Raw genomic sequence first — 20,231 nt, forward strand, 5'->3', positions numbered from 1 at the left:
CAACTAGACATGCTTTAGACCAGGGCTTGGCAAATTACACCATGGTCCAAATATAGCCTGCCATTTGTTTTTTTAAATAAAGTTTTATTGGAACAGTCAAAAAGATGGCTCTTTTTCCATTTCAGTGGCAGACTTGACTAGTTCAGACAGAGATTGCATGGGCCATAAAGGCTGAAATATTTACTCTCTGGCCAGGTATAGACATTTGCCAACCTTGGTTCATGGAGAACATCAATGAGACTAGATAACAAAGATTCTTCTTGCTAAGGGATTACAGTCACTTTTCCCTCTGTTTCCTATGCTGAGCAATTACTTAATTTTAGGACGAGTTTTAAAGAGTCTTCTCAAACTGCTTGCGCCTCCACCCTTGCAATTCTAAGCTGTCTTCCATTTAACACACAGTCAAATTTATGAGACCAGAAGAAAAGACATCTGCTGAAGAATGCTGGCTCAGCTCCTAACGCTTATATGTAAACAAAATTTCTTAAGATTTCAAATTCATTCATTCTGCACATATTAATTGAGCACCTGCTGCTGCTGCTGCTAAGTCGCTTCAGTAGTGTCCAACTCTGTGCGACCCCCGTCCCTGGGATTCTCCAGGCAAGAAACTGGAGTGGGCTGCCATTTCCTTCTCCAGTGCATGAAAGTGAAAAGTGAAAGTGAAGTCGCTCAGTTGTGTCCAACTCTTAGTGACCCTACGGACCGCAGCATACACAGGCTCCTCCGTCCATGGGATTCTCCAGGCAAGAGTACTGGAGAGGGTTGCCATTGCCTTCTCCAAATTGAGCACCTACTATGTGCCAAATACCAGTGGATCTCGTCCTCCTGGAGCTTACCTTGAACCCTGACAGTGTGTCTTAAGAGTCTGTACCACAGCTGCCCTGAGTAACTCCTACCATTGAACTGAAATGATCCATGCAAAGCTCCCAGTGCAGAACCTCGGGCCAAGTGCTCAAGAAATGTTAGCATAAGAAATTTGAACTTAAAAATCTTACCCAGTCTTGTCTTAAGACTGAGTTAAGAATCTTCCTTGTGTTTACAGAGAAATAAGAGGCTACCCCAGCCAACCTTAAACTAGGCAGAATGAGAAGCCTAGCCTGTGAATTCTGGTGTAGACTGGCATATCAGAGCCTCCCAGATTCCGTTCATAGCAGGTAAGTTGTCTGGCAGTGTGGTCCTCCACTGGTGACGTGGCTCAGCCATCTGAGTGTAAGCCTGTTTCTTACCTAACCTTTGGCTATAGCAGTTTGCAAGAGGCTCTTCCAGAAAGAATCTGCAGAGACTTGCTGCACTGGGCTCAGATGGTCCCGTAGCCCACATGGATGCCAGATCCCTGGCAGCAGGACCTTCCCCACACAGAGCTATGCTCTCACACACTGAAAACACATTAGTCTTCACTGAAGGCTGCTCTCATTAAACAAACATGGCATTATATTCAAAACTACTCATTTATTTGCAGTTTGGCATGTAAAACAGGAGAATATACTATCAAAATCAAGCTATTATTATTTTGGACTATTAGCTAGAAATTTTGTTTTTGTTTTAGGTTGAGTTTGGGCTTGTTAGTGTAAAATAACATCTTGGGGTTAACTCAGGCTTAAAGCAGAAATCATCAAGGATTTGAATTCCTGCAGATGGTGACTGCAGCCACGAAATTAAAAGATGCTTACTCCTTGGAAGAAAAGTTATGACCAACCTAGATAGCATATTCAAAAGCAGAGACATTACTTTGCCAACAAAGGTCCGTCTAGTCAAGGCTGTGGTTTTTCCTGAGGTCATGTATGGATGTGAGAGTTGGACTGTGAAGAAGGCTGAGTGCCGAAGAATTGATGGTTTTGAACTGTGGTGTTGGAGAAGACTCTTGAGAGTCCCTTGGACTGCAAGGAGATCCAACCAGTCCATTCTGAAGGAGATCAACCCTGGGATTTCTTTGGAAGGAATGATGCTAAAGCTGAAACTCCAGTACTTTGCCCACCTCATGCGAAGAGTTGACTCACTGGAAAAGACTCTGATGCTGGGAGGGATTGGGGGCAGGGGGAGAAGGGGACGACAGAGGATGAGATGGCTGGATGGCATCACTGACTCGATGGACGTGAGTCTGAATGAACTCTGGGAGTTGGTGATGGACAGGGAGGCCTGGCGCGCTACGATTCATGGGATCGCAAAGAATTGGACACGACTGAGCGACTGAACTGAACTGAATACTGGTTTAGAGTACCTTTCAGTAGGATTTTAAGTTTGAAGTGGGGCATTTTTCTTTTGGCCCTGATGTATGGCTTGTGGGATCTTAGTTCCCTGGCTGGGTTCGAACCTAGGCCCCCCAGCAGTGGAAGCATGGAATCCTAACCACTGGACTACTAAAGAATTCTCTGAAGTGGGACATTTTAGAGGGCAAGGGATAACACTGTACTGGGAAATATTTCCAATGTTTACCAACCAGTCTTTACCTGGGATCAAAAGCAGGCATGAGTTTACACTCATGGTAATGCAAACTACCAGTTAACTTTGGCTCACAGCCACGTGTGTGTGTGATTAATATGCAATTTGGAATTGGAATTCTTGGGGGGGGGTGGTTTATTTGCTCACTAATAGACACAATGCAACTTGAAGATAATATTCAGTGGTGAGCAGTGCACTAACTGGAATTTAATCCCGTGGAGGGTTTTAGAATTTATTCAAGAGGTAATTCTGGCTCTGTTTGCAGTTAGAGTTCTATTTTTATGTCCCCTTATTTATAACATAAAATGTGTCTTTACTAATAGTCACTTCTTAAGGCATGATTCAGCATACACAATGTATTGCTAAGTCACTTCAGTCGTGTCAGACTCTGTGTGACCCCAGAGATAGCAGCCCACCAGGCTTCCCCGTCCCTGAGATTCTCCAGGCAAGAACACTAGAGTGGCTTGCCATTTCCTTCTCCAATGCATGAAAGTGAAAAGTGAAAGTGAAGTCGCTCAGTCGTATCCAACTCTTCACGTCCCCATGGACTGCAGCCTACCAGTCTCCTCCACCTATGGGATTTTCCAGGCAAGAGTACTGGAGTGGGGTGCCATCACCTTCTCTGACACAATGTATAGATATAATAAAATACATACCATACTGGTGACAGCAAGGACTTTGGAGCTGAAGAAACATGAGTTCAGGTCATGACTGTGCCACTTACCCGCCATGTCATATGAGGTTCCATGTCTACATCTCTAAGATGGTTCTCGTAATAGCACCCATCTCAAGAGGATTGGTTCCAAGATTAAATGATATTTAATATCACACATGAGGGGGAAAAGAATTGAAGACCAGTTCTACAAAATGTTTCCAAGATTCGGTCTCACCCTGAGCGGTTATCTTACTGCTCTGTGCCAAGTCACCACCACCCATTAGACTAAACAGCAGAGCAGACACTCCCACCACGGGGCAGGCCTCTGGGCATGTGGACAGGTGGGCAGGCCTCTGGGCTAGGGACATTTCTGTTACCCCAGAGCTTGAACATATAAGAGCAGTTCTGATCAAAATGGAGGCAGGATACTTGGAAATTACCTGGGGGCCCAAACAAAAAGCTGAAGCACAGCAACCTTTTCTCCCTCGGCCAGTAACCTTGTGCTACTTGAAAGCATGGCCCTTGGGACACACAAAATCCTCCCATGATTCTCTTTTATTTAGGGAAAGTCCTGGAAGGATAAAGAGGCCCTAGATAGTGGCACTCTGGGCCATACCTTCTGCCAGCTCCTGGCTGATTCTGAGAAGGGTTAATTCATGATGGGTCTTCAACTGCACTGATGCTGGCACGGATTTTGTTACGGTAAAGCACATCATTCGGTGAATGACTGATAAACAGGTGAAAGTCAAGAGGTTCACTTTTCCCAGGCATTTCTATCAACATATCCCTGAAATGAGGCACTTGGCTGTGGGTTCCCAGGGACATTGGCTGTGTACCAGGAGAGGGGTAGAACCACCTGCCTCAGAGAGGTGGCGTGGGGGAACTTTCTGTGGGGTTTTGGCAGCGCATAAATACCAGTTAAGAATCTGCTATCTGTACTCAGCCATTAAAAAGAATGAAATAATGCCATTTGCAGCAACATGGATGGACCTGAAAATTGTCTTACTGAGTAAAGGAAGTCAGACAGAGAAGGAGAAATATCACTGGACATCCCTTATACATGGAATCTTAAAAAAAAAAATTGATACAAATGAACTTAACAAAACAGAAAGAGACTCACAGAAGTAGAGAACTAACTTATGGCTGCCTGGGGGCAGGGGAAGGGATAGTTAAGGAGTGTGGGACAGACATGTATACACTGCTGTATTTAAAATGGATAACCAACAAGGACCTATTGTATAGCACATGGAACTGTCTGTGCTTAATGTTATGTGGCAGCCTGGATGGGAGGGGAGTTTGGGGAGAATGGACCCATGTATATATATGGCTGAGTCCCTTCATGCTCTGCTGTTCACTTGAAACTGTCATATTGTTAATTTGCTATACCCCAATAAAAAATAAAAAGTTACAAAGAATATGCTATCTGGTTAAATAAGCATTACACACGTATACTTCTTTCTCAACAGGTTGATGGGTAATGCTGAAAAAAAAAAAGAAACCGGCAAATTCGGACACATCTGCTTCCTGAATTAATGTTCTCCCAAGCCGTGAACAAGCAGTAGAAGGGACTTCTAGTTTCACCCCCTATCTTGGCTCTTCTGACCTAAATGTTTGAGGGATCTGGCTCAGAACAGAAAGGTTGACAGGCCTACAAATACCAGAGAGGAGAAGGAAAAGCAGTGACGGCTTATATCATAATAGTAGCTTGAATGTATATAGTGTTTGGCAATTTAGAAAACTGTTTGATGTATGTAATTTAATTTCTTAAAATCCAGAATCTGAGCTGCAAAGGAACCTTGAGTGTCATTTAACCCAACGTTTCTGAACTGGATTCCCTACTGCCATTGTGGGTGTGATAATTCTTGGTTTGGGTGGAGGGGTCTCCTGTAGACTGTAGCATGTCTCATAGGATCTCTGCCCTCTACATTCCCAACGCCCTCTACACGTGACAACCAAAAACGTCTCCAGAGAGGCAAAACCGCTCCCTCTTGAGAATTACTGATCAAGTCTACCTTGGAGTTATAAACAGATTATACACTTATAAATGTGTGCGTGCTAAGTTGCTTTCGTTGTGTCTGACTCTTTGCAACCCTAAGGACTGTAGCCCACCAGGCTCCTCTGTCCATGGATTCTCCAGGGAAGAATGTTGGAGTGGGTTGCCATGCCCTCTTCTGGGGGATCTTCCAAACCCAGGGATCGAACCCAAGGCTCCTGCATTGCAGGTGGATTCTTTACTGCTGAGCCACTGGGGAAACCCATACACTTACACATGAGAGGTACTAATGAAATAGTAGTATCTCCACACTCAGCATGGGCTTGCTGTCTTGACCTGGCTCTTCCTGTCAAGGCTATCAAAACAGACATGTGCAAGAGATTTCAAAGGTCCAAAGCAATGTCTCTTTGATACAAAACTACTCAAATTAATTTGGTTGGAAATATATCAATTTAATTTTTCAAAGCAAAGCACTACCACCATAAAGCCTTATCACACTGATTCTGTTGTTAGACTGACTTGCCATCCGGCAAACTGACAGGCTTATGTCACACAAATAGCACTTTTGCAATCAGGCTAAGGATCTGCCAAGCTGTAGAAATGCCTTATTAGATTCAGACCCCTTGGCTTCATAGACATGTGAAAACTGCTGACAATCTGGTTTTTAAGACTTAGACCTTTATCTGGCGTCACTGCTGGTTTCTAATTATGTCAAAAGCTTCACTTAAGAGTCAGAATTTTGTTTTTTGACAAGCTATGAACAACTATTGCCCCTGGAACACAAGTCAATTCACTGATACCAGAACCAACCTCTGTACCCCTTAGGCAGAAGGCAATGATCTGATAAAACAGATGCTCAAACAATGTTTGTGCACGCATGCATTTGGTCACTCATTTATTCATTCATTTGAACACTTGCGGATTGCCAGGCTGTGCTAGGTGCCTGGTGATGCAGTCGTGAATGCAGCACAGTCCCTGGGGTTCCCTGCCTAGCAAGGGTGGATGGAGGAGGGAGAAAAGAGAGGGCAGAGCAAACACCATGTGCAAAGGTGGGCAGCCACATAAGGTTCTTTAACCCTAGGACTTCCCAGGTGGTGCAGCTGATAAACAATTCGCCTGCCAATGCAGGAGATGCAAGAGATGCTGGTTTGACCTCTGGCTTGGGAAGATCCCCTGGAGGAGGAAATGGCAACCCACTCCAGTAGTCTTGCCTGGAAAATTCCATGGACAGAGGAGCCTGGCGGGTTACAGACCATGGGGTTGCAAAATTGGACATGACTGAGTGCATACACACACACACAGGAGATCACATATGTTCTTTCAACAAACATTGCCAAAGGTATGATCATAGCCTTGTAAAGTTTACAAGCAACAATGGACTGGGAGTCAAAACAGAACCCAAAGAGTGTCCCAGCTTTAACAGGTGGGTGAGGACTGAAAATCTGCACATCTGGCTAATTATATTTAGAGACAGATGGAAATTCTGCAAGGGTAATCCACCTTATCCACCTACACCTAAAAGTACATTATCATATATTAATTGCATGACTGCAAATATAATACCCAATGATGTTGTAATAGATGAATTAGTTAAAATCATGAAGATCAAAATCAATTTTATCGAGCATCTTTATAAGCCAGACACTTTGCTCACTGCTATCATTTACCACAGCGGGATGATTTCAGAGGAGGACTGTATTCCACAGCATCTCCAGCATTCCTGGGAAAGTGGTTGGAGAGTGTTATCTCACTCATATGCTTCTTAAGAAGAGAGTGGCATAAAAGAGAATAGATGACTTAAATGCAACTTAAATGCAACAGATGACATAAATTCCCTAGAGGGAAGGAGATGGACTAGAAATAATCTCTTACAAAATTTCTGTAATGTATGGTTTAAAAACTCTCGAGTTGAGCACTTACTGTGTGCATAAGACACCTTAAGGAAGTTATCTGATTTTTCGAGATGTCCCTATGAGATGAAGTTTAAAATGTGGGCTTTAGAGCAGGGAATTTGCAAACAGGCAGAGGGCCAGATTCAACCCTGTGGCTGTTCTTACAGAGTCTTGTTGGACTCAATTTGTTTACATATGGTCTATAGCTGCTGCTCTGCTATAACAATGGAGTTGAATTGCTGCAGCAAAATTCAAAAAGAGATGCCGGTTTGGGAAGATCCCCTGGAAGAGGAAATGGCAACCCACTCCAGTAGTCTTGCCTGGAAAATTCCATGGACGGAGGAGCCTGGCATCTCCATTTTAGGTTCTATATGGCCCACAAAACCTAAAATATTGACTGGCCCTTTCTAGCAAAAGGCCTGCTATCTTGGGTCAGATTTCCTGGGTTTTGAGCCCCAGCTCTTTAACTGTGAAGCTGTGTGACAGTGATGTAGTTATTTATTTAAAGTCTTTGTTCCTCACCACCCTCATCTGCAGAATGAGACTGGACTGGTGGTAACAACAATCACTATCTCAAGGCGTCACTGTGAGGAATAAATTAGATAATAATACCAAGTCCTTAGAACAAAACCAAGTATACAGTAAGAATTTGATAAATGTTGGCTATTATTGCCTCCTTTTTAAAGATCAGGAACTTCAGGCTCAGAGTGATCAAATAACTTACCCAAGACCACTCAGAATTGAAATTTAACTGATGACAAAGCCCAGGGTCGTTTCTGCCATGGTAACTCTCTTTGCTATGTTCTTAGTAATAGCAGAGTTAACTGCAGCCAGTGTTTACAGGGTAAAACTACTATCAGTGAGAGATGGACCTTGGTTCACAGAGTTGAAGGAAACTCAAGCACAGATCCACAGTAAAATTGTTGGAAAACCATTCCTTTCTATAATACCAAATGCCTCACTGCACTGCCCCACTTCTCCCACCCTTCAGAGAATGCTGCAAACTGTTCCACAGCCTCTTTCTGGCCCTTTATAAAGTAGTTAATAGGTTCAAATTCGACTTTTTAGACTTAAAAAAGAACTATTAAATTATTAAATGGAAATGTTTAAGGACTAGAGTTCACATAATCCAAATGCTCAAGTGAGAATATGGGACTATGATATAGCAGTGGGAATGGGGGCTACTCACCCAGGCTCTGGAATCAGACCTAGCTTCATACCCTGGCTCCACCACTTGAGAAGCAAGTGTCGTCACACCAGCCATTTAATCTCCCTAAGCCTCAGCTTCACCATCTATAAGATGGTGATAATACACCTCACGATGTTGTGAAGATTAAGTGAGACAATGCATAGAAAACAGAAAAGTACTTGGCTATATTAAGTGCTCAAATTTATTATTTTGTATTTTATATAGTATATGATTTTTAAATAATTATTATTCCAGTTGAGCAAAATAGATGTTTTTCAAGGATATACTCTTGGGAGTACAGCCCCGTGTCTAAGTCATACCTAAGAATCACACATTTTCTGCTTGACAATATAATTTTAAAAGTTAAAGAATCTGAAGGAATTTACTCCCAGATTTTTGTGGACAAACTGAAAGGGAACTTCTATAGCTATTACCTTCTATATTGCTATAGGAAATGCATCATTATAACCACCCATTTCACATGTGGTTATAATGATGCCTTTTTCAAAGCTAATGATTATGCAAAAGAGCAAACACTATGTTCTTTTTGATATTTGTTCAATTGTGTATTACCTTTTTATTACTACTTAGTATACACTAATGCTTTGTGTTTACCCATTGAATACAGTTGTAAATACTCTTTATTAACTATGATATATTCAAATTACCACTACAAGTTTAAGAAAGTTACCTGGGAGTAATATTCACAGAAAAGTTTCATGTGCCAGCATTGGAATATATGAACTGGTGGTTTGATGGATGGTAATTTTTATCATAAAAATATTCTTTAATTTGCAAAGGGATTTATCATAGAGTTCCTTTAGGTAGGAAGTCTTCTGTGTCATTAGAATATGATTCAAGTTATTGAAAAACTGATCTCTCTCTATATATATATCTTTCCTGAATATACCTTCCTTATATCAATACAGACCTACAACACTATGCCAAAGTATTGGTCCCATTTTCAGAAACTGGATAATCAGGCACTTAAGCTCAAAATCACAATTACACAGTGGTAAAATGGGAATCACAATTTAATAAAGGAGCTTCATCTTTGGGTACAGTCTTTAGTTTAAATTCTGTTTGATAAATGATCCATTTATCTTCAAGACAAATCAGGACAGTCCAAACATAGAAGATATATATATATATACACACACACACATATTTTAGAGTATATACACATATACATATTTTGGAATATATATATTACATATGTATATATTCTAAAATTTGTGTATAAAGAGTATTTTTCATTCATTTAGTTTCTTGAATTTATACCAAAATAGATTTAGAAGGTGAACTTCCCCAAACATAAGCGTATGTAGCTTTATGATGGTGTGTAAATGCTCTTCCTTTCCCCCAGTTTCAAAGTATATTAGCAAGTGATAGTTAAATAGTAATAGTATGGCCATTATTATTGTGCCATATTATACATGAGTACATGCTCTATGGGTTATGTTCTTTTATTACCTTCTGGTGGTATGTCAAATCGTATGCAAGAATATCATAGGTCTCCTTATAAGAAAAATGACAAATTGCCTGTTCTGAAACAAAGACTGTAAGATGGAGTGACATAGACAAACATTAGTTTCAGTTTTAGGTGTGACCTTCTGATTTTGTTTGGTTAACATTAGTCATCTCAGTTCTGACTAGGGAACAGTATCTGCCAGCACAGAAAAAAAATCAGATCCTGTTTAATGTTGATGTTCTTGTATTTCATTGACAAGTATCCCAAGGCACTAGTTACAGTGAAATAGAAGTTGGCCAGAAATACTCTCAACATTGATTAAGCCATGGGTTACTTTCTTCTACAAATATATAAGTTGAATTTGGGATATTTTTGAAGTTAAAAATATTTTCAAATACCACAGCAATATGACTATCATAGGCTCTTTGTGAGAAAACATATAAAAGGAAGTAAACTTTCTAGTGGGAGGCCGAGACAATATGCATTAAAATGCAACTTTAAACTAACCCCCAAATTACATTTTCTTTTTATCCACTAAACATTTAAATGTTATTCTCCCTTAACTAACTTTCTAGCTTTGTTCTTCCTCTAGTGATACTTGGTTTATTATTATTGATATTATTATTTTTGCATATAGTGAAAAATGAAAATAATAGTTTAAAGAACACGTGCTTCTAGCAAAAGTATGCCTAAAGTTAAACCCTAGTACTCAGTAGCTTAATTCTTTTATAACAACTTGGACTCTATTAGAAATAGGGCCATCTGAGAAAGGGCCCTTTGTAACAGAAAAAGTAAAATTTACTTCCTATTGTGAAGTGACTGTAGACAGTTAGGCCTATTTCCACTTTATTCTACACTGTCTGAAATGTATTAGAAAAAGTAAAGAAACATAGTTTATTTCATTATCTATAATTGAAGCTTTTCAAAGGCAGAGACCTTAATTGGTATCCCCAGTGCCTAGCACGAAATGAAGAAATGTTTCAGCAAAGGAAAAAAAAGGAAAGAACCCATGAGTGAGCACTGTCTTTTATAAGAAATATAGTAAGATAAAGCTCGAAAAAGAATTGTAATATTATATATATAACTACCAATAAATTGCTTTGGATATCCTATTTATATTTAACTTTTGTGTTTTACCTGCATTTAGAACTATGTACAAATAGCCATACAGAGTATTGTCCAGGGAATAGATAGGGGAAATTCCCTGGCAGTCCATTGGCTAGGACTCCACACTCTCACTGTTGAGGGTCTGGGATCAATCTCTGGTTGAGGAATTAAGAGCCCACATCCCACGAGCCACACACACACACACAAAGAATGGATAGGTCCATTTTGGCATTGTCGTTTCTGTTATTTAGTTGCTAAGTCGTGTCCGACTCTTTTGAGACCCGCAGGGACTGTAGCCTGCCAGACTCCTCCGTCCATGGGATTTCCCAGGCAAGAATATTAGATTGGGTTGCCATTTCCTTCTCCAAGGGATCTTTCCAACCCAGGGATTAAATCAACATCTCCTGCATTGGCAGGTGGATTCTCTAACACTGAGCCACTAGGGAAGCCCCAGCTTTGGCACAGGAGCTGGCATTTCTAATACACAGCTCAGGCATCAGCAAGGTCAAGGGGAAAAGCCCCACCAATCACTGATAGATGGACGATAGCCAAGGCTCCCAAGAGTCTTCTTGGAAAGCAGGCACTGGTCAGTCAGGCAGCTGGAGAACTTCCATGACTTTTTTTTTTTTTTTGGCCTGAGCTGATATGCTTAGCTTCTACTATATTATCTTAGAGATTTGGTAGAGATTTTATGCTGCCACAAGGAAGTAGACACAAAGCCAGGGCTTGACCATGAGGGCAGTTTCCAAATGCTCTTTTATGTGCGGGTATCCTGAAAGGTTGGCTGTTACAGTGCTTGAGCTCACACACTGTTGTAGGGTCCTTTTCCCCCTGGCGTTTCTCTGCTCCTGGGCAGTTCTCTCCCATGCAGGAGTGAGTCCTGATGACTTGGAAGAGAAATCGCAAACTAATCTGACACTGGATATAATACAGAAGTTCATAAATGTCCACACAGGAAATCTCCACGATCCACTAGAGTCACTTATCTTGCCACGCAGGCAAGCACAGCCTCTTGTTCAGGGGGTAAGAAATGGGGAAGCAGCACTGAATCTCTGGTCTCTTTGGGGAGGGAAAATAAAAAGCACTACTGCCATTTTTCTTGTTTATTCATATTTCTTTTATCTTTTCTTTTTCTTAATTATTTTTTTCTCTTTCTCATCTTAAATTGTCACTTTATATTCCTGGTTTTCAAATGTAAATACACGGTTAATAAGTACTCCAGGTGATCATATAGGACTAGAGTGATGCTACTGTCTGATTAGCAGCTGTTTGCTTTAATCCTTATTTAAATAACACACACACACACACACACACACACACACACACACACACACCTTTTTACTGAGAATTCACCATTTGAACAAAATGTGGTAACATACGGTTTTAAACTACGGAAAGGAGAAGAGTTTGTCATTTATGAATTATTTAAATGCTAAATGTCTAATTTTTTTTTCCAAGGTAGAATTTGCAGGTTTGGGGGAGGAGAGGGAAGTTGTTCTATTCTGAGGAAAGATATCTTTTAGAAGAAGGGAAAGCTGGGGGCGGATGGAGAAGAACCAGTTTTCCCAGTGTCTATAATTTAACTAGGCAGTTAAAGTTAGTTGGAAATTTACATAAAAGTTACAAAGACTATAAATGCTACACAGAAATCAAAACTATATTAGTTAAACCCATGAAATACAGACTGAAATTTAAGAAAGGAAACGTGCAGAAACCTATATCCAGAGTTTTCCTGAACTTAGGGTGTTTAGAATGAAATGGTCAAGTGTCAGGAAGTTTATGATATTTCAGGTATAATAAACTTCTGGGACTGTTGTTTGAGACATAATTGCTGCTCACGCCTCACACAGTCTGTACTTCCCTTGTGTGCACTCGGAGTTTATATTTCAATTGAAAAACCAGCAAAAACGTCTCTGATTTAAGCTAGTCATTTATTCTCAGTCTCAGAGGAAAAGACTGGATATTCTCCGAGTTAATAAAGTGTGAAATGACTTTAATGCTTCAGGGGAAATATACTATATCAGTCTTGCAAACTGTTTTAAGAAAGCGTGGCTTAGTCAAACAAGAAAATTTAATAGGCTTAGTTATTTCTTTTTTCTCCAAATTGCCTTTTATGGCATAGAGAAGATGAGGACCTATAGCAAACAGTTTATCTCTGTAAACCAGTCGCCATGAAAAGCAAGAGGGGACAGACTGGGTCAGTGTGTTTCTCACAGGTCCTGAAGTCGGCCTTAGTAGATTTAACACTAATTTATTTGAGATTTGGATGCCCAATTGCCAATCCTGGGTTCTGATGCAGAGCTTCTAACTCATGTGTGTGTGCGCATGTGTGTTCAGCCGCTTCAGTCGTGTCTGACTCTTTGCAACCCTATGGACTGTAGTCCACCAGGTTCCCCTGTCCATGGGATTCTCCCAGGAAGAGGACAGGAGTGGGTTTCCATGCCCTCCTCCAGGGAATCTCCTGACCCGAGAACTGAACCCTCATCTCCTGCATTGCAGGCGGATTCTTTACCCACTGAGCCACCTGGGGGAAGCCCAATTCATCTGTAGAACCCTGCAACTATGAGTTATGTGAGTGGGGTGCTGTTATCTCCAAGCCCATCAGAGCAGCCCGCCCAGCGAAGACCTTTGGTCCTGGTGATACTGGGTGAGGCAGCTTTTACATGGCCTGGTAGTTTCTTCTTACTTCTCAATATTCTGCAATGAAGGCTAAGCAGACCTTCACATTTTACACTGTAAGCACTTTTAGGTTCTGTCCACTGTAAAATAGAACTAGGATGATTGTTTGGAAAACACACTTGGCCCACATAACCATGGTTAATCTAGTTTGATTTTTCTAAAGCAGCACAGAGAGAAATTTATTTTTGTATGAACATGAATAAAAATTTGCTGTAGCCTACAGTTCACAGCCACATCCAGTATCTAGTGTGGAGTGACCTCATTCTTTCCCTCTGCTGCCATATATGTGTACATATAGAACACACACGTGCACACACATAACACACGCTCCCATTTTCCTTCTTACCCTAAAATGCTACCTACTTCTGCTGTTCTTTTGTTGGGGATTTCATCAAGCATGTTTACATCAAAATGCCTGCTGATCCTGGCCACTGCCTCACTCCTCTCACCGCTGTATCCTAGTTACGGGAGGTAAGCCAGCTGAGCTGTTAGTTTTCCAACCACTTCAGCTTTCTCTCACTTGTCTATTGGGAAACTACCGAAGCCTAGACTGGAAGGCAAAGTGAGTGAGGATGAGCATACGCGGGAATATGTGTGTCAGTAGCTTAAATGCCACATGTCATCAGTGAGACATGGTGGGATTGAAAAGTACCTGTTCGAAGAACCCTGACGAACCCTGACTCTTACCATACACCATATATAAAAACTGACTCACAATGGGTCAGAGATCTAAATGTAAAAAGCTAAAATGATAAAACTCTTAGAAGAAAATATGGAGGAAAAGCTTTATCACACTAGATTTGCCATTGATTTCTCAGACATGACACTAAAAACACAGGCAAAAAAAAGAAAGAAATGGGTAGACTGGGCTATAGCAAATTGAAAACTTTTGTGAACCAAAGCATACTATCAGCAGACTAAAAAGGCAACCCATGGAATAGGAGAAAATAATTTCTGAAAATATTAAGGAATTAATAGCCCGTGTACATAAAGAACTCCTAAAATGCAACACTAACAAAGCAAACCAACCAACTTAAAAATAGGCAAAGGAATAAACAGGTGATTCACCAAAGATGATACACAAATAGCTAGCAAGCACAAGGTGCTCAACATCACTAACCATTAGGAACATGCAAATCAAAACCACAGTAACATATAGCCACAGTAACATACCACTTCATACTTATAAAGATGTCTATTATTTAAGACAAAACAAAAAAGAAATAAGAGTTGACAGGAATGTGGAGAAATTAGAACTCTCATGCATTGCTGGTAAGAATACAAAATGGTACAGCTGCTATGGAAAAGTTCCTCAAAAACTTTATCACATGATCTACTAGTTCCACCACTGAGCTGGTGGGACTAGTTCCAAAAGAATTGAAAATAGGGATTCAAACAGATATTAGTATACCCATGATCACAGCAGTTTTATTCACATAGCCCAAAGGTGGAATTATCTCATATGTTCATCAGTGCATGAACGGATAAACAAAATGTGGCACATATACAAAATAGAGTATTATTCAGCCTTAAAAGGGAAGGAAATTCTGAAACATACTACAATGTGGATGAACCATAAAAACTTCACACTAAGTGAAGCATACTAGACCCAAAGGATAAATGTTGTATAATTCTTCTTATATATGAGACGACCTGGAGTAGTCAAATTTATGAAGACAGGAAATAGAATGGTTGCCAGGAGCTGGGGAGAGGGAGTAATGGAGTGTTATTGTTCAATAGGTACAAAGTTTTAGGACAGGAAAATGAGATAGCTCCGGAGATAGATAGATGATGTGATATTTGCCCAACAACGGAAATGCATTTAATGTCCCTGAACTGTACAGCTAAAAATGATTACAGTGGTAAATTTTATGTCATGGATATTTGGCCACAGTAAAAAGAAAAAAGAAAAAAAAAAAGAGTCATGGAAAACCAGCAGAGTTAGTATGTGGAATAAAAAGGAGGAAGGGATGCAGGTCTTTAAGAGAAGACGGGAAAATTATTAGAAAAAATGTCTAGATTATGCAGCTTTTTCTTCATGTTTATGATTCAAATGGCAAAGAGAGAAAACTGATCAATGTATTGGCTTATCAAATAAGACTTTTCAAGTGTGTGAAATCTAGTCTAAAAGTGTCCTTGTTCTAAGACTAGAGTTAGTCTGAGGTACTACTATAATTCCTTCATGCTTTTAGATATGGGGAGCTGTTCCAACATGTGTGTGATTTTTTTTGTAAGTACAGGACAAACCGATACTACAGGGTGACACAAAATCCTAGTAGAAAGGAAGCCAGCAAATATTTCTATCTACTGTGTGTTAAAATGGAAGGGACAGTCTACTCCAAAGAGAGGGCTCAATGGCCAGTGGCATACTTTCTTCCAAAGTTTGCTCCAGTCTTCCTGACATTGCTCAGTAGTTGAGTCAAACCATTTTAACATTTCTGGTAGGTGTAAGTGGTAATGGCAAAGCATAACTAAATATTCATGAGCTTATTTACTCCTTAAACCTGTTGGATGTCGTCCATTGTTTGAGAATCTGATTAAATTTATGAACAGTATTAGTACAGACTTTCAGTGTATCTTTGTTGAGATGGGTGGCAATTGGTGAGGATGCTGATTAGACAGAACCAGTCTGTAGAAACTATCACTTTAAAATTCTAATCGTGTGAATGTGTGCTAAGTTGCTTCAGTCATGCCTAACTCTTTGTGACCCTATGGACTGTAGCCCGCCAGGCTCCTCTGTCCATGGGATTCTCCAGGCAAGAACACTGGAGTGGGTTGCCAAGCCCTCCTCCAGGGGATCTTCCTGACCCAGGAACTGAACCTGGGTCTCTTATGTCTTTTGTATTGGCAGGTGGGTTTTTCACCACTAGTGCCACCTCTACAAATCTCTGTGAAGGCCACTGACCATTCTTTTGAGATATATCTATGATTTTAAATCTTAATGTGAAAGAATGCAATCTGTCCATGTGTGTGGTGGTATGAACATTGTCATATGTAATGTTTGGGGATGGGGAAGGCAAAGGTCCTTGGCCTTTGCTATATTATCTATTACCTATAAAATAAAGATGTTAGAGTTAAAAGAAACCATAGAGGCTATCTTGAAGGATTTCCCTATTACTTTACTTTTACATTTAAAAATAAGATTAACTTGCAACTCCTCTGGCAGTTCAGTGGTTAAGACTGCACACTTGCAATGCAAGGGGTGAGGGTTTGATTTCTGGTGGGGAAACTAAGATCCCACATGCCATGTGATATGGCTAAAAAAGTAACAATAATAAAACTAAGTAAATAAAAATATGATTAACTTGAAATTTTTTCCTAATACTTGATGCAGGGAAACTTTTTTTCTCCTACAGAACTGCTGCATTTCCAGAAAATGGAAGTTAAACAACACATCATGTTGCTCACAGTTAAGTTTAGATACCTTTATTGTTGTTTTCACTACCTGTGTACTAACATATTTTTACTAAAAACTACCTCATTCTTTGTATGTGCGTGCGTGCTCAGTCATGTCGACTCTTTGCGACCCCATGGACTGTAGCCTGCCAGGCTCCTCTGCCCATGGGATTTCCTAGGCAAGAATACTGGAGTGGGTTGCCATTTACTTCTCCAGGGGATCTTCCCCACACAGGGATCAAACCCAAGCAGACACTCTTTAGATATAGACAAATTGAACCTCTCACTTTAAAAAAGAAGAAACAGGTCTTGATAAGTTGTGACCCATCCAAGTTTAAGTATTTTTGTTTGTTGTTTGTCTGGACTCACCAACTGAATTAGCTTCTTGTAGACAATGAAAAGACCTTTGTTCCCTGGAAGCAGGTGGAACAGAGATGAACACAAGTGGTGGCATAGATGCCAAGTGAGTGACTGCAAGCCTCACAGGTGCATTCCCCCATGAGCAGGTCAGAGGCATTGAGGTGGACACGGCATCAGCTGGATGATACTGTCTACTTCAGAGGTCTCATGTGTGTTAGGGCTGGGCTGGGCCAGGGGAGGGGACAGGCTTACATTTCCTGACCTTCTTAGATTCATTTATGATTTTAAATCTTAATGTGAAAGAATGCAATCTGTACACGTGTACAGTGGTCATATGTATGTGTACCATGAACACTGTCATATGTCATGTTTGGGGGTGGGGATGGCAAGTATACTTAAGTACATTTCTGGAGGATAGTTTGACAACCTCAATTACAGTAGTCATTAACAGTTCATCCTCCAAAAAAAAGTTCATTCTCATTAATTCCATTTATAGAAATTTAACCCAAGAAAATAATCAGAGACATGGGTAAAATTTATAGTCAGGTATGTTCACTACTGCGGTATTCATAGCACAATGTAATGAACATAATAGTATGTATTTATATATGATGTAACAAACCTTCAAAAATATGAAAATGGCTTAAAAATTACAGCATAGTTGTAGGCTAGAATATTTATTTCATGTTCTCAACTATGTTAAATTTAACTATTTTGTTAAATTATATTTTAGAATATTTATGAAAAATTTTTAAAGGGCTTCCCAAGTGGCTAGGTGGTAAAGAATCCGCCTGCCAATGCAGGAGATGCGGGTTCCATCCCTGAGTCAGGAAGATCCCCTGGAGAAGGAAATGGCAACCCATTCCAGTATTCTTGCCTGGTAAATCCCATGGACAGAGGAGTCCAGCAGACTACAGACATGGCTCAGTGACTAAGCAACAACAATTTTTAAAAACGAAAAAGGAATATACTACGGTGTTAACTGTGGTTATCTTTGGATTTTCAGATTGTAATTTTATATTATTCTTTAATTTCCAAGTTTCCTTTAATGAATATGCTCTGATAAAAAGAAAAAAATATTTAATTAGAAACAATTTTAGCTCTCTGTTGTCCCTGCATGTTCAGAACCCAGCCTAGAGGATACGAAAACGGACGTGGTGAGGCAGGTGGGCTGGGGGTAGGGGGAGGGAGGGAGACAGTCGGGCAACCAGTGTCACCAGTAGCTCCTCCCTAACATACAGGGATCTGCTGTCTCTGCCTCTCAGAGCTAAGTGAGGGCTGTGGTTACGGCTGGGAGGGCTGGCCGTCCAAGACTCGGGGTGAGGCTGATGCAAGTAACCTCTTTCTTCTATGTCCCCTATCCCTGCCATAGCATACCTAGGATTATCACCCACAGAATAATACCTTCTGTCTATGGAGAATTATATAGTTGTCAAAGTGCATTTATATATATTGCGTTCACAGGATTACCATGATTTGGAGAGTTTAACATAGTTATTTCTACCTTATATGACAGGTGAGGAAACAGAAATCAGAGGAGGCATACAGATTGTTCAAGGACATATCAGTAGCTCTCTACCTTTTACAAAGGACCTTCCTTGCAAAAAAAAATTTCAAAAGACAACTCTGAGTGAAATCGCTTGAACTCATTTGGGGGTGGTTGGGAGACAAGATATAGAAGCAGTAAACAATTTCCCTTAATTCCTAAGATGCTCACATAGCAGCAGCAGGAGCGTCTCATCTTGGGCCTCAAAGATGTAAACTGAGCAAGGAAATAAGGATTTATATTGTTGGTTCGAAATGACTTACCAAATGACTTATCATGTCATATGTACTAATGTCAATAAACATACATCTGGTACACACTCTCTATACAGCAGATGTACTGGTTGATAAGAATGAAAACTTATCAAACTTTGGCAAGGTGTACTTACCAAAAGCCACCAATTCGATTTGTCTGATCCTCTACACGATGTAGAATAAGAATACACAGGAAGATTCAGGCAGCTTTCTTGGGATTTCTCAGTTCAGTTTTTGGAGTGCCCCGTGAGACAAATCCTAAGGAGTTAAAAAAAAAAAAAAAACCTGCTAGGAATGATTTCTATTTCAATAAAATTTTCATACATGCATTATGAATTTGGGGCCATTTTCTTCAAAAACCTAAGCTACTATTACTCTAATTATCATATTCTCTTCAGATCAAGAAACGCAACCTTTTATTCCTCCTCCTATCCTTGAAGAAACAGGCAACAGCCATAAGAAAATGACCAATTTCTTCCCTTTGTTGCATTTTCCCTTCTGTCTTATTTAGAACCCTGCCTCCCCACCCCAACTCCAAGATGAACACCACAGCGTTTAGGAATGAATACAGATGTAGCTTATATTTTATGCTTATAAATCCACAAGAAGAAGAGGTGGTACCCCTTTAAAGAGATGATACTATCTAGCTCATGGACTCCCCCATCCCCATTTGGGGGCTTATGTCACACATCACTATGGATCATCACATTCTTTCCTGCTAGATCCAGAGGGTCTCAAAAACCAGTGAAACAAGCCCTTTGGCCAACCATCACCAACTGATCAGAGCTGGTATAAAAGAAACTTGTTATTCTGCCCTAAAATGTGTAAGACACTTTGGAGGATGTTGTTTGCATGGAGTACTGTAAAAAATAGGATTTAGAGTCCTAGGATAATCTTGAAAGTCATAATATAGAAAGTATTCAAAAGAAACTTAAGTTCAAGAGAAAGGTATTTTAAAAGGGTATGTGAAAAATATATATCCTGAGCACAAAACTTTTACCTTTATTTCACACCTGATATATTAATATAATCTGCCAAACTTCAGGAATATTCTCACCTAACTACGAGGGCCCTCATGAAGCCATCTGAAGACCAGGATGACTGCCACAATCCAGTATGGTGCAGTGGCTGCAACGCCAGACTTGGAGGACCTAGAAGACTGGGATTTTAATTCTAGCTCTGCTGTGCTTTGTTCTATGTTCTTAGGCAAATCGTTTTACCTGGCTGAGCTAAAGTTTGCTCGCCTGAAG

At 40.3% G+C, this 20,231-nt stretch overlaps 1 protein-coding gene across 9 annotated transcripts in view; it reads right to left on the minus strand.

The window, feature by feature from the left end:
- Positions 1-20,231, minus strand: part of RBM47 (RNA binding motif protein 47) — a 169,718-nt gene that overhangs the window by 17,406 nt on the left and 132,081 nt on the right. For all 9 annotated transcript variants that reach the window (XM_005681538.3, XM_005681536.3, XM_018049385.1 and 6 more), the window contains one exon: positions 19,116-19,239. The gene's annotated coding sequence lies outside the window, so the exon portion shown is untranslated. The remainder of the gene's footprint in view (positions 1-19,115; positions 19,240-20,231) is intronic.

Source organism: Capra hircus, chromosome 6 (genome assembly GCF_001704415.2).
Source record: "Capra hircus breed San Clemente chromosome 6, ASM170441v1, whole genome shotgun sequence".
NCBI lineage: Eukaryota > Metazoa > Chordata > Mammalia > Artiodactyla > Bovidae > Capra > Capra hircus.